Genomic DNA, 15621 nt, shown 5'->3' on the forward strand with positions numbered 1-15621 from the left:
TCCTGTGCCACCATTTGCTTGTTTACTTTTGCTTCAGTGAACTGTTTGGGGAAAAGCTAGAAACAGGGAAATTCACTTATACAGTAGACAAATGAACATAATGTCAAATAAAAGAGTCATGTTTTGTATTTGGTTGCATATCATTTGCATGCAAAGACTTCTTGATTTCTTCCTGCTTATCTGGCAGCAGCACGGTGGTTTGAGGCTCGTTTGATACCTTGACCCTTGATGTCTTAAAGCCATTTAGCCAACAAATGTGTTCCATACTGTATCAGCATAATTTACAGCTAAATGTAGTCCCACCCCCCAATTCCCATAGAGATCCAATCAAATACAAAGGGTTTTTGTATTGCTTGTAGGACAACCTGAAAATAAGATATCCCGACTCTGATGATGTTGATAGGTCACAGACATCAGGAAGTCATGGCATGCAAATAATATTACGTGGGGTCTGCATATATTACATGCCACCCTGCCAAGGCATAACTTGGCGGGATGGCATATACCTGCCATCCAAATGTGAGGTTTGCATGTGAAATGATAGAGAATGCATTTTAGAAATAGCTACAAATGAGTTGTGTAGCTATTTCTGAAATGTTTTTGTGATACAAAAAACAATCTGATTTGAAATATACTACATATACTACAAGAAAATGGAAATCTGCTGTCTTGATGGACCTGTATCCTTTACATCTGTGTGTGTTTAGGTCACACCAACTCTTGTTGTCTAATCTTTACCTAAATCTTTTTTTAACAACATCCTCTGTAGTACCTAGCCAACCTATTATTAAATATAAGTTCACAGGGTGAAGCAGCAGGGAGGGGGGTGTGAGTGGTGGGAGGAAACAAATTTTATTTTTTATAACTTGCATTTCGGAAAATGAGCGCTCAAATTTTCCCCACACTAGCAGTATTTAAGGAGCCCCCTGTCCGCGACGCAGTCCACTATTGGACCACTCACACACGCTCACTCAGGAAGTCATCGAGTCATCAGTATGCTGAAGATCTCCATCTGTCTGGCCCTCCTGCTGTATGGCATCGTGCCGCATCATGCCGATGGCCTACGTAAGTCACACTGAGCCTCGCGCCACAACTTCAAATATGAATGTTCATTTGTAACACTGAAAATGGTCTACTTTGCGAAAAGGGGTCTGTGGGCTATGCACTAATGCTTATTTTGTTATTTTTGACAGAGATCCCAGTGTTCCCAGTATAATCACAGTATATAGGTTGATCGTATTAACGATTGCATAAATGCAAATTTGTTTCAAATTTCCATTTGTACGATGATTTTATGTCTGCGACCGGCTTATCTCCTTAACGGCAGGGTGACTGATCTGGTGTCCCTGTAATTCGGTACTCCGTGTACCGTGAAACGACAGCTGTGCATTTCAGCAGCAGAATTACTCATTAGCGGTAACATTATCCCAGATGACAGGAGTCCCGAGTAACTTTTACCCGTGTTTACCCAGGTGAAATGAGTCTAGGGAAATTAGTCATATGTGTATGGGTCTCCCAGGGGCCGCTGAAGTAGACAGCTAAGTCTGGAGATAGATCTGAGCACATCACACTCACACAGCGGACGGGGAGAGGACAGCACATCGGCGCTCGTCTGTATCTACTGTTTTCTCATCTCTTAGCCTCGCTGTGCTAACTGACCTTTCTGTATATCTGCAGTAATGGGAGTCGGAGTCGCAACCGACAGCCCCGAAAGATGCTGTTTCAAATTTTTTAAAGGCAGAATTCCCAGCGCCAACATTGTGAGCATGAAGAAAATTTACTCTGACTGTCCTCATCAAGGATTTATGTAAGTCTCTTTGTGGAACTGTGAGTACGGTGTCTGTAATTTCTGAGGTATTTGAGTAGTATTTACGAAATTCCTTACCTGCCTCTCAACCCTCCACCTCCAGTGTTAAGACCGTCAAAGGACGATTATTCTGCGTGGATGAAGAATATTTCAAATGAAGACAGCTCAAAACTGAAGTTTCCATCAGACGGCGCCTCAGTGTCATCGGGGTTATAGCCAAAAGTCTTCTCATCTGTTCGTCAGTGAAGTTTGTTTTATACGCTTGAGAGCATAGCGAATCCTGTCTTTGCTTATTCATAAATTGAATTGACTTTGTAACAATTTATAACAATAGGTGTGAAACGAAAAAAGAGAGTCAGCCTTATGTGGAAATGTAAACTGTGATGGTATATTAAGACATAAATTCCATATTTCATATTTGTTTGGCATTGCTCATATCAGCTCAGGACGGCACAAACGGCACGGCAAATTATGGGGAACTGACACTCTGTCAGTGTATGTTGGGGGTGGGCGGGGGGTCTGCTTTATGTGTTAGGCTTATGCAGTGGCTCCAGTGTCTGCTGAACTGCTTCATTATGTGGAAATGTAAACTGTGAAGGTATATTAAGACATAAATTCCAAATTTCATATTTGTTTGGCATTGCTCATATCAGCTCAGGACAGCACAAACCTCAGAAGGTGTAAGGCTAAGTACAGGGAACTGACACTCTGCCAGTGTATGTTGGGTGTGGGGGGTATAGGGAGCCCCATCCTGCAGTCCCCGTTCTGTGCACTGTAGGCCAGGAGAAATGCTCAAATGAGTTCCAGTTATTTCCTGTTGTGACTGAGTGAACCACTGCTTTGTGTGTTAGGCTTATGCAGTGGCTCCAGTGTGTTGAACTGCTTCATTATGACATGCACTGCTGTACATCTAAGAAATAAAATGCATTTACATAAACAGACTCAAGCATGACGTTAATGAAGGTAAAGTACAAAAGTTGAAATCCATTCTGAGCAACAGGAACTCACCCGATAGAGATGTATGTGTCTGAGTGTGTGCTTCACTGTCCATTCACGTGTGAATGTAAGTCTTGTATCTCACAAACATCCTTCTTGGTCTTAGGTATTCAGGAACTATGTGCTTAGACTTTGTTTGTTACCCCACCATACCACTCCCCCCACCCCTAAAAATAACCAATCAAGGGAGCTGTGCCATTGGCCAAGCCTTTCCATGTTTAATATGAATAATGTACAGTTAAGCAGAGAGAACGTGATAAATGAATACAGCAAAATAGAATGAGTTGAAAAGCGCATACATATTTTAAAAAGTCTGGAAAGGTTCTGAGGAAGAAGGAATCCACAAGAGGATGTCAGTGGCTCACGGATCCCTCACACTCTGGACCTGGGACACCTGTTACTATGGCAACCAGGTGGCCAGGTTCAGGGAGACGTGCTGAGCTGAGACAATGTCTGCTTAGTGTGTTGCCATGGTTCCCCTCTGTACTTCAAAAGTCTACAGTACAGTACAGCAGGGTATTGCGTGTATCTGTGTGTGTGTGTGTGCTATAAGTTATGGGTAAGAGTATACCGGGAGTCCACTATCTCACAGGGATCTTTAGTTCCATTACATTAAAAAAAAAGAAAACTAAAACATATACATATATATATATATATATATATATATATATACACACAAACAGAGAGGTTAGCTGTCCCCATTCACTGACTCTGTGTCCCACTGTCCAAAATCTGCACGTTTATTTCGGTTATACCGTACCGTATATTTTCATACGGTCTATGGGTTATACTCACCATCATTATAACTATGTTCAATATCCTTCTGCTCTGCACAACACCAGGTCAATTATTATTCTATCGTCGAGCCATCCCGGGCTGCAAACACGTTAACGAACGGCTGAAACGTAATGCTGAACTAACCTTTGTAGCCGCTCTGAAAGACAGACCAGGCAGTTAGCGTGATCTCGGTTTGCATAGACATACACAAAGACCACAAAGACACGTAATTTATTAGCAATATGTTGTTTACCAAACCGAAATGAAGCGAGACTAGAGGCTTCTCCGGAAACAAGATTTATACACTGTGTTCACCGAGACTGCAAATGTCAGTTCTATTCTGACCACTGTTGCATTGGGTGCAAGCAAGCTAATAGTTGTAACGCCAAAATACAAGTTCGCTCGCGAGCAAGGCCACAATATAGTTAGAAGACGACAACTACAGTTAGCTAGCCAGCTGCACATTAAAAAAACTAGCTTGTTGATTAAGTTTCCATCCTCCAGATGGGTAACTAATAGCTACTGAAAAATACCGCTTGTCGCTAATCTGCTGCTAATTTCTTTTTTTTTTTAACTTTCAGCGAAATATATAGACTAGTAACGTTAACAAAACTGAAGCTCAGCCGTAACTTACCTCCTCAAAAGGGTCCATAGTAATCGTTGCAAAATCAGTGTCAATCAATTGCTTTTCCAGCTAATGTTAGTAATCTTATTCAGAAACTGTCAAGCAGCCAAATTGACCAAATCTTCTATATTTATGCAAATGTGATTAGACAACGGCCTGACTTGAAAAAGGCTATATAATCATAACTGGACAACAAGCTAGTTAGTGAGTTAAGCAAACACCAAACCGTTCCCTGTGACGCTGTCGAGTTTCAAACTTTGAATTTCAGCGCGTCTGCGCGTACGCCCTCACAGCGCGCAGCGTCGTCGTCGAGCACGAGCTCGTCGCGCAGTTACAAGTTTCAACTTCAACTGCCCGTCAGCCTGTGAAATTGACTTGAAATGTTTATTCAGTATACATACGCAACAATGACAGGTTATTGTATTGTGATATTTCGATATTGATAACAGTGCGGATGATGTGGATGACGTTACGAGACATGACAGTGGTATTAGCTTCTAAGCTGACGTGAATATCACGTTAATTCGTCACTCAACACCAATCGCACTAATTAGCCGAAAATTGGGAACTGTAAGTCACATCAGTAGTGGCTTTTTTTTCCGGCCTATTCAAAGTAAGAAATCTGCACTAGTTTGTGTGACTGCAGTATGACCACAGGTTTGTGTGCCTGGGGGTGCTCGTGTTGAGCAGAGGTGTTCTGTGTGCTGCACTAGCTTCTGTGCAGGCGCATTGTACTTGTGTGAGAGACCAGACTGAAAAAAGGGATTAAACGTCCCAAAAACAGTGTAATTTCATTCATGTTCAATTTACCTAATTTTTAAATTAATCTCAGCATTAATGATGCCGAGTTATCCATTTCAACACTAATGATGATTGACTGAGACCCCAAAGGAGAGAGGCAACTGTGTATGTCTGCGTGATTTAATTAGCACACAAAGAGTGTGCATCTGTGTTCGCAGAGAAGCATGTGCGAAAGGGAGTGTGTTTGCCATGCAGAGAGAGAACTGTCTTAATGAGATTCATATTCTGTGTCTTGTCCCGTCATCACTTCTTATCTTCTCTGGAGGTGGCAATGCCCAGAAATAGTGTCTGGAGTACACCATATAAATTTGCTCTCAGCTTTTTTTAAACTTGTGTGAAAATAAGCAAACGTATGGTTATGATGGTGTGACTGATACTATTAGAGGTGTCATTATTGGGGCTTTCCGTACTGCACATACTCAAACACAAGCATTGCGCAAGATCGCACACGTCTGCACCTACATGCAGATACTGTATAAGGGAATTTTACGGTGGCTCTGCAGTGCAAAACGCAAAAACAGAAAGAAAACGCAAAACAAAAACTTTCGGCCCTGAGGTGCAGATGCAACATACAAAAACAAAAACTAGTAGCCCCGAAGTGCAACAGTCCACTTCAGGACTGCATGTTTTTGTTTTTGTATGTTGCATCTGCACCTCAGGACCACTCCTTTTTGTTTTTGTATGTTGCATCTGCACTTCAGGGCCGAAAGTTTGTTTTTGCGTTTTCTTTTTGTTTTTTGCACTTCAGAGCCACCGTAGAATTTTCCTGTTTCTAGCTTTTCCCCAAAAAGTTCACTGCACCAAAAGTAAACAAGCAAATAGTGGCACAGGAGGTCTCCGGAGTGCATTTGTTTAATCCTTGCTAATTATCTGACCAATGATTTGTTTTTAAGACCATTAAAAGCTTAATGTTTTGTGATTTTGGGCTTGGCCCATTTTTTTTGCCCAGGAGTGTACATACATGCAAGCTCAAAGAAACACATTGGTGTGGATTTAGTCATGAATTACAAATAAATTAGTGTCATATGTTTCAATGGATTATGGTAGTGTTTTTAATGGGGTATTGTACATAAGATAGCCCTGCGATGTATGCATTTTCTGCCTCTCACCCAATGCATGCTGGGATAGGCTCCAGCACCTCCCCTGACCATGAGCAGGATAATGGATAATAATGGATTTGATGGATTGATGTATAACCAATACACCTAGTTATTGTCTGCATATCAGCAGATGATCTACAGGCCTAGCTAACATTAATTTAGAACCATGGTGTTTGCAAGGGACAGTTAGCCATTAAATATTAAGTTATTCCTAAATATATGTATTGAACATTTGATATAATTTGAATATCAATATTGCACAAGGAAATAAAGTTATAAACACTTACTTAAATGGCCATGAACAGTCAAATTGGCCATCATTTATCTTGCCTGTATGCTTTTATCATTTTGATCAATGCGTCTAACGTTTCTGCAGCCCCAAAGAATAAGTCTTTGGCTGGGTGTAGTCTGAGGTTTTAGGTGTAACCGAGGCATGAGTTGGGTTGCGAATCAAATCCTGGTAGCGCTATGGCACCGTTTTCCTTACGAGAGGAAAGCCTACCTACTAGGTGAAATCGCAACGCAGATAAATGATTTAAAACTTTTTTTTAACTTTACACTAAGTCTGTTCACTTGTTAGCAAACTGACTAATGTTTTTTATTTTTATTTTTTATTCAAATACATTTGTACATGTATTTTTAGCTTCAACTTTTGTATTAATGGCATAAACTTTACCATGACATTTTCGTTAGGAAAGAGGAAAGAGCTTTTAAACAGACAAACACAACATACAAATGTATGACTCATGAAGCATTATAATGCATGTATGGTCATGGTTCAGAGTGAAAAAAACACACAAAACTCAAAAGGATAGATACAAACAAGAACTTTACAACAAAAAAAGGCAAACTGGGAACAGATAAAGCCACGAAGGCCAAAACAAGAAACTCAAAATTCTTAAGAACAAAAAAAAAAAAACCCAGAACAGAATGGCAGGCAGAACACACAGGCAAACACATAAAAGAAACACAAGAAGATACATACAGGTCTGGAACAAGCACAAATCAGAAACAAACGCAAGGAACCAGCACCCAAGGCAAGGGGACAAAGAACTTAAATAGACAGGGGTAACAAGACACAGGTGAACTCAAAGAACAATCAAACCAAAAAAGGAGGAGATAACAAGACACAGGTGGGAACAATGAGACACAATCAGAAACAATAATAAAATAATTGAAAGCAATAATACAATTAAAAGGGGAACAAGCAGGACACAAAACAGAAGTGCCGCCATCTGGCGGCCCAACAAGGAAAGACAGAGACGGAAACACAGAACCATGACATATATGTTTTCCTTGCTGTAGGCTGATCTCTAAAATCTGAAAAAAAGACAGTGCTCGCATAATATCAATATCGTTAAGTATCCCATGATCCAACGATTTCAGTACAAATCACTTCAGTACAAAGCCACAATGAAAAATTTGATCTGAGCGTATGATAAAGGCTGTCGTTTTCTGCTTCTTCAACAGAACGGTGAACAAGTGCCCAGAACCAGGTACGGTAGCTCGCATTTCCTTTCATTTATTTATTTATTTTTAAAATAAAATTTCTTTATTTCAATTCTACAGTTACAAAACAGGGTGAAGCCGCTTCAAATCCCTCCACCAACTCCCCTCCCCCTTCAATCAAAACCCCTGGCTTCACCTCACCCCTGCCCACCCATGTTATCCAGACCCCCACCCCACCCCCCAAAAAAACAATAAATAAATAATTGGATCGACCAACAGGCAGACAGATAGACAGACAGGTAAATGGACTGCATTTATATAGCGCTTTTATCCAAAGCGCTTTACAATTGATGCCTCTCATTCACCAGAGCAGTTAGGGGTTAGGTGTCTTGCTCAAGGACACTTTGACATGCCCAGGGTGGGGCTCGAACCAGCAACCCTCCGACTGCCAGACAATCGGTCTTACTTCCTGAGCTATGTCGCCCCTAGGTAGACAGGTAGACAGATAGACAGGCAGGCAGACGAACAAATTGACAGACAGACAGACAGACAGACAGGTAACCAATAGACTGAGAACTGGATATTTTCAAACAAGAGTGGGCTCAGGTTATACTGGAGAGGGTAGCTAGCCATGACTGCTGACATTTAGATAGGAGAGAAATGAGATAGATGTAGTGCAATAGAGGAGAGGGAAGAAGAAAGAAAAAAAATTGACTAATGTTAAACTCATTCAAAATGCCAAAAGCAACACTGTCCAAAGTGTATTTTATCCAAAAGGAACAATGGGATGTGCCTTTGCAACAAAAAGTCATTCTTTAAAATCATTTGCTCATTTTTTTGATGAAGGTAGACTACCGGTCCAGGTTTCAAATGTATTATTTTAGCACAGGTATTGTCAAAATCTAAATAGTATCTCTAGTCATGAAAGGATATTACGTGGGGTCTGCATATATTACATGCCGCCCTGCCAAGGCGTAACTTGGCGGGATGGCATATACCTGCCATCCCAATGTGAGGTTTGCATGTGAAATGATAGAGAATGCATTTCAGAAATAGCTACAAAGGAGTTTCCCACGATTACACAGGCGTAAAAGCAATATTTTTCATTTAGAGTAGGAGGTTGTCACAGATGCAATTAGTATCACAGAAATTGGAATTAGAAACTCAGCTCTTTGTTGCAATGTAGATTGAAATCTCTAACATCCAGGCCAGGCAAGTAGGCATCTTGAACAACACAGTGCCCATGTGGACAATTTTCATTTTTTAAAAGCATTTTTTTAACAAGCCACGCAGCATTACTTTTTATAAACTTCCATATTTTATCCAAATGATCGCCCAGACTTCCATACTTTTCCAGGTCTGGAAATCCTTCATTCGTAATTCCATACTTTTCCAGAGACCCTGATGCACAGCTGGAAGTCCGCTAGGGACGACAAACCGGACCTGTACAAATAATTTGAAAACCGGATATTGCGGTCGAGAACCTGGCGTCTGCCAACCCCATTAATAGTGTCCTTCGGCACAGGATTACCCTCAGCAGCAACGCCAATGAATCTGACTTTTGTCCCTGTACCATTAAGAAGAAGCAACATAGAGTCAGTAGCTAATTGAGTGGCTAGAGTGTAGCAACCCATTCTGTCCTAATCTGTGCCTCAGGAGAGATACTCACTGTGTGCAATGTGTCACGTGCTGTAGACTATGTTTATGTTAAAATCATTTAGTTTGTGTGCAAATGCACAAAAAAATGTTTTTGTGCATATACAAAAATAAAAAAGTAAAATGTATTACATTATACAACAAGAAAATGGAAATATGCTGCCTTGATGGACCTGTCTCCTTTACATTTGTGTGTGTGTTTAGGTCACACTCATGTCGCACCAACTCATGTTGTCTAATCTTTACCCAAATCTTTTTCTAACAACATCCTCTGTAGAACCTAGCCAACCTATTATCAGATATAAGCTTACAGGGTGAAGCAGCAGGTGGGGGTGGGGGTGGGGGTGCGGGGTGGGGGGGTGTGAGTGTTCGGAGGAAACGACATTTTTTTTAGTACTTTCGGAAAATGAGCGCTCAACTTTTCCCCACACTGGCAGTATTTAAGGAGGCCCCTGTCCGCGACGCAGTCCACTATTGGACCACTCACACACGCTCACTCAGGGAGTCATCGAGTCATCAGTATGCTGAAGATCTCCATCTGTCTGGCCCTCCTGCTGTATGGCATCATGCCGCATCACGCCGACGGCCATCGTAAGTCACACTGAGCCTCGCGCCACAACTTCAAATATGAATGTGCATTTGTAACACTGAAAATGGTCTACACTACCTGTGCGAAAATGGGTCTGCGGGCTATGCATTAATTCTTGGTTTGTTATTCTTGACAGAGATCTCAGTGTTCTCAGTATAATCACAGTATATAGGTTGATCGTATTAACGACTGCATACATGCAAATTTGTTTCAAATTTCCATTTGTACGATGATTTTATGTCTGCGACCAGCTTATCTCCTTAACGACAGAGTGACTGATCTGGTGTCCCTGTAATCCGGTACTCCGTGTACCGTGAAACGACAGCTGTGCGTTTCAGCAGTAGAATTACTCATTAGCGGTAACATTATCCCAGATGACAGGGGTCCCGAGTGACTTTTACCCGTGTTTACCCAGGTGAAATGAGTCTAGGGAAATTAGTCATATGTGTATGGGTCTCCCAGGGGCCGCTGAAGTAGACAGCTAAGTCTGGAGATAGATCTGAGCACATCACACTCACAGCACATCGGCGCTCGTCTGTATCCACTGTTTTCTCATCTCTTAGCCTCGCTGTGCTAACTGACCTTTCTGTATATCTGCAGCAAGGGCAGTCGAAGCCGCAACCGACGGCCCCGAAAGCTGCTGTTTCAAATTTTTTAAAAGCAAAATTCCCAGCGCCAACATTGTGACCATCACGAAAATTTACTCTGACTGTCCTCATCAAGGATTTATGTAAGTCTCTTTGTGGAACTGTGAGTACGGTGTCTGTAATTTCTGAGGTATTTGAGTAGTATTTACGAAATTCCTTACCTGCCTCTCAACTCTCCACCTCCAGTGTTCAGACCGTCAAAGGAAAATCATTTTGCGTGGATGCAGAATATTTCAATTGAAGACAGCTCAAAACTGAAGTTTCCATCAGAGGGCGCCTCAGTGTCATCGGGGTTATAGCCAAAAATCTTCTCATCTGTTCGTCAGTGAAGTTTGTTTTATACGCTTGAGAGCATAGCGAATCCTGTCTTTGCTTATTCGTGAATTGAATTTGTAACAATTTATTACAATAGGTGTGAAACGAGAAAAGAAAGAGTCAGCCTTATGTAGAAATGTAAACTGTGATGGTATATTAAGACATAAATTCCATATTTCATATTTGTTTGGCATTGCTCATATCAGCTCAGGACGGCACAAACGGCACGGCAAATTATGGGGAACTGACACTCTGTCAGTGTATGTTGGGGGTGGGCGGGGGGTCTGCTTTATGTGTTAGGCTTATGCAGTGGCTCCAGTGTCTGCTGAACTGCTTCATTATGACATGCACTGCTGTACATCTAAGAAATAAAATGCATTTACATAAACAGACTCAAGCATGAAGTTAATAAAGGTAAAGTACAAAAGTTGAAATCCATTCTGAGCAACAGGAACTCACCCGATAGAGATGTATGTGTCTGAGTGTGTGCTTCACTGTCCGTTCATGCGTGAATGTAAGTCTTGTATCTCACAAACATCCTTCTTGGTCTTAGGTATTCAGGAACCATGTGCTTAGACTTTGTTTGTTACCCCACCATACCACTCCCCCCACCCCTAAAAATAACCAATCAAGGGAGCTGTGCCATTGGCCAAGCCTTTCCATGTTTAATATGAATAATGTACAGTTAAGCAGAGAGAACGTGATAAATGAATACAGCAAAATAGAATATGAGTTGAAAAGCGCATACATATTAAAAAAAGACAAAAATAGAGAGTAAATTATAGTCATATCCACCATTAAAAAGGATGGTTTTGTCTGGAAAGGTTCTGAGGAAGAAGGAATCCACACGAGGATGTCAGTGGCTCACGGATCCCTCACACTCTGGACCTGGGACACCTGTTACTATGGCAACCAGGTGGCCAGGTTCAGGGAGACGTGCTGAGCTGAGACGATGTCTGCTTAGTGTGTTGCCATGGTTCCCCTCTGTGCTTCACGAGTCTACAGTACAGTGCAGTACAGCAGGGGCCCGGGAAACACCACCTGCACTGCCAGGAAGTCGTGTTACAGGCATGTGTGTGTGCCTGTATATGTGTGTATGTGTGCACGTGTCTGTATATGTCTGTGCATATTTGTGAGCATGTCTGCATTTGAGTGTGCATACGTTTTAATGTGTGTCTGCATGTGTGTGTGTCTATGTGCATGTGTGAGTGCGAGAGTGCGTGTGTATCTGTGTGTGTGTGTGTGTTATAAGTTATGGGTAAGCGTATACCGGGAGTCTACTGTCTCACAGGGATCTTAAGTTCCATTACATTTAAAAAAAGAAAACTAAAACATACACATATATATATATATATATATATATATATATATTTATATATATATATATATATACACACAAACAGAGAGGTTAGCTGTCCCCATTCACTGACTCTGTGTCCCACTGTCCAAAATCTGCACATCTGTTTATTACCGTTATACTCAACATTATAACTATTATAACTATGTTCGATATCGTTCTGCTCTGCACAACACCAGGTCAATTATTATTCTATCGTCGAGACATCCCGGGCTGCAAACACGTTAACGAACGACTGAAACGTAATCATTAATTCACTAATGCTGAACTAACCTTTGTAGCCGCTCTGAAAGACAGACCAGGCAGTTAGCGTGATCTCGGTTTGCATAGACATACACGCGCGGGCGCACGGCGTTCCCCTGCGACGCTCGCTTTCACGCACGGCAAATTTGTAAAAAATAAAATAAAATAAAATTTTAAAAAAAACAAATATAAATAAACTGACTTCTTGAAAACGCAATCTTGCGAGACAAACTTGAGAAATTCAGACAGAACGGCGGGAACGAAGACTCCTCCGTGCCACCGAACGGAAATTTCCACACCTGCCGGTTTCCCTTTAACAAGCGTTCAGCGCCACCTCTGCTCCGCCCGCTAGGCCCAAACTCCCACCTTCTGTTCACCTTCACGCTCTTCACCCTGAGACACAGGTGAACATGTGTGTGTGTGAGAGAGTAAGAGAAAGACAGAGAGATTGTGTGTGTGTGTGTGTGTGTGTGTGTGTGCATGCGTGTGTATGTGTGTGAGTGAGAGAGAAGGAGAAAGACAGAGAGATTGTGTGTGTGTGTGTGTGTATGTGTGTGAGTGAGAGAGAAGGAGAAAGACAGAGAGATTGTGTGTGTGTGTGTGTGTGTGTGAGTGAGAGAGAAAGAGAAAGACAGAGAGATTGTGCGTGTGTGTGTGTGCGTGTGTATGTGTGTGTGTGTGAGAGAGAAAGAGAAAGACAGAGAGATTGTGTGTGTGTGTGTGTGTGCGTGTGTATGTGTGTGAGTGAGACAGAGAAAGAGAAAGACAGAGAGATTGTGTGTGTGTGTGTGTGTGTGTGTGTGTGTGCGTATGTGTGTGAGTAAGAGAGAAAGAGAAAGATTGTGTGTGTGTGTGTGTGTGTATGCCTGTGAGTGAGACAGAGAAAGACAGAGAGATTGTGTGTGTATGTGTGTGTGTGCTCTAACAGTCCTCTCTGTATGTATCTAAAAGATAGAGCAGCATCTCAATATCAATATCGCCCTTGTTTACAGCATCTCAATATCATTACATTAACTTCACACACAGAAGAGAAAACAGTCCCTTTTTGTCAAACACACTGTGTGTGTGTGTGTGTGTGTGTGTGTGTGTTTGTTCGTGTGTGTGTGTGTGTGTGTGCATTTGTGTGTGTGCACGTGTGTAGTGCAAGGAGATCAGCACAAGGGCTCAAAAGATTTTCCCTTTCTTCTTGTTCTTTTCCATGGTCCTGGCAGGAGAGGAAGAGAGAGAGAGAGAGAGTCCATTAGATATGTGCGCACGATGGGCAGGAGTGCTTATATCTAACAACAAAATCTTGTTTGTATGAAAACTTTTATTGTGATAATGTTAATGAAACATTAGTTAATACTGTTAATACCTTGTTAATTAGCATATATATGAAATATGCAAATACAGGCTGAGCATATACCTATATATACACACAAACAGAGAGGTTAGCTGTCCCCATTCACTGACTCTGTGTCCCACTGTCCAAAATCTGCACATCTGTTTATTACCGTTATACTCACCATTATAACTATTATAACTATGTTCGATATCGTTCTGCTCTGCACAACACCAGGTCAATTATTATCCTCTCGTCGAGCCATCCCGGGCTGCAAACACGTTAATGAACGCCTGAAACGTAATCATTAATTCACACTGGCAGTATATAAGGAGGGCCCTGTCCGCGACGCACTCCATTATTGGTCCACTCACATACGCTCACTCAGGGAGTCATCGAGTCATCAGTATGCTGAAGATCTCCATCTGTCTGGCCCTCCTGCTGTATGGCATCGTGCTGCATCACGCCGATGGCCAACGTAAGTCACACTGAGCCTCGCGCCACAACTTCAAATATGAATGTTCATTTGTAGCACTGAAAATGGTCTACACCAGTGGTGTCAAACTCGTTGCCATGGAGGGCCGTGTGTATGCAGGTTTTCATTCCAGCTTCAGATCTTGATTATATAATTAGTTAAATTATTTGCTGAATTAGGGATGCAGGTTTGTGCACAATGGTGACCCGACGTCTATGGTGACCCGCATTGTCTAAATAAAAAGTTTCTTATATTCTGTGCTTCAATGCAGTTAAACGCATATGGCTGAATGAGTAATTGGACTCAATTAAGGCAGCATTAATTGGTTGGAATGAAAACCTGCATACACACGGCCCTCCATGGGAACGAGTTTGACACCACTGGTCTACACTACCTTTGCGAAAATGGGTCTGCGGGCTATGCACTAATTCTTGGTTTGTTATTCTTGACAGAGATCCCAGTGTTCTCAGTATAATCACAGTATATAGGTTGATCGTAATTAACGACTGCATACATGCAAATTTGTTTCAAATTTCCATTTGTACAATGATTTTATGTCTGCGACCGGCTTATCTCCTTAACGGCAGGGTGACTGATCTGGTGTCCCTGTAATTCGGTACTCCGTGTACCGTGAAACGACAGCTGTGCGTTTCAGCAGTAGAATTACTCATTAGCGGTAACATTATCCCAGATGACAGGAGTCCCGAGTGACTTTTACCCGTGTTTACCCAGGTGAAATGAGTCTAGGGAAATGAGTCATATGTGTATGGGTCTCCCAGGGGCCGCTGAAGTAGACAGCTAAGTCTGGAGATAGATCTGAGCACATCACACTCACACAGCGGACGGGGAGAGGACAGCACATCGGCGCTCGTCTGTATCCACTGTTTTCTCATCTCTTAGCCTCGCTGTGCTAACTGACCTTTCTGTATATCTGCAGCAAAGGTAGTCGCAGTCGGAACCGACGGCCCCAAAAGATGCTGTTTCAAATTTTTTAAAGAGAGAATTCCCATCGCCAATATTGTGAGCATGGAGAAAATTTACTCTGGCTGTCCTCATCAAGGATTCATGTAAGTCTCTTTGTGGAACTGTGAGTACGGTGTCTGTAATTTCTGAGGTATTTGAGTAGTATTTACGAAATTCCTTACCTGCCTCTCAACCCTCCACCTCCAGTGTTAAGACCGTCAAAGGACGATTAATCTGCCTGGATGCAGAATATTTCAATTGAAGACAGCTCAAAACTGAAGTTTCCATCAGAGGGCGCCTCAGTGTCATCGGGGTTATAGCCAAAATTCTTCTCATCTGTTCGTGAAGTTTGTTTTATACGCTTGAGAGCATAGCGAATCCTCTTTGCTTATTCATAAATTGAATTGAATTTGTAGCAATTTATAACAATAGGTGTGAAACGAAAAAGGAAAGAGTCAGCCTTATGTGGAAATGTAAACTGTGAAGGTATATTAAGACAT

The 15621-nt window shown here is 41.8% G+C and overlaps 3 long non-coding RNA genes across 6 annotated transcripts; 1 reads left to right on the forward strand and 2 right to left on the reverse strand.

Moving 5' to 3' along the window:
• Positions 1-933: 933 nt before the first annotated feature.
• LOC135242245 (uncharacterized) lies at positions 934-11150 on the forward strand. 3 transcript variants are annotated; one of them, XR_010326281.1, is made up of 4 exons: positions 934-1065; positions 1678-1807; positions 1911-2342; positions 2659-2744. It is a non-coding gene; the product is annotated as an uncharacterized LOC135242245 (long non-coding RNA). The 3 variants fall into 3 exon arrangements; XR_010326282.1 differs by lacking the exons at positions 1911-2342; positions 2659-2744 and adding an exon at positions 10634-11150; XR_010326280.1 differs by having other exon boundaries at positions 1911-2744.
• Positions 952-4464, reverse strand: LOC135242248 (uncharacterized). The gene is made up of 3 exons (XR_010326285.1): positions 4215-4464; positions 1700-3737; positions 952-1075 (listed from the first exon to the last, which is right to left on the reverse strand). It is a non-coding gene; the product is annotated as an uncharacterized LOC135242248 (long non-coding RNA).
• On the reverse strand, positions 9635-15240 carry LOC135242247 (uncharacterized). 2 transcript variants are annotated; one of them, XR_010326284.1, is made up of 3 exons: positions 15118-15240; positions 10423-14171; positions 9635-9818 (listed from the first exon to the last, which is right to left on the reverse strand). It is a non-coding gene; the product is annotated as an uncharacterized LOC135242247 (long non-coding RNA). The 2 variants fall into 2 exon arrangements; XR_010326283.1 differs by having other exon boundaries at positions 10423-14177.
• Positions 15241-15621: the final 381 nt, after the last annotated feature.

Source organism: Anguilla rostrata, chromosome 16 (genome assembly GCF_018555375.3).
Source record: "Anguilla rostrata isolate EN2019 chromosome 16, ASM1855537v3, whole genome shotgun sequence".
Lineage (NCBI taxonomy): Eukaryota > Metazoa > Chordata > Actinopteri > Anguilliformes > Anguillidae > Anguilla > Anguilla rostrata.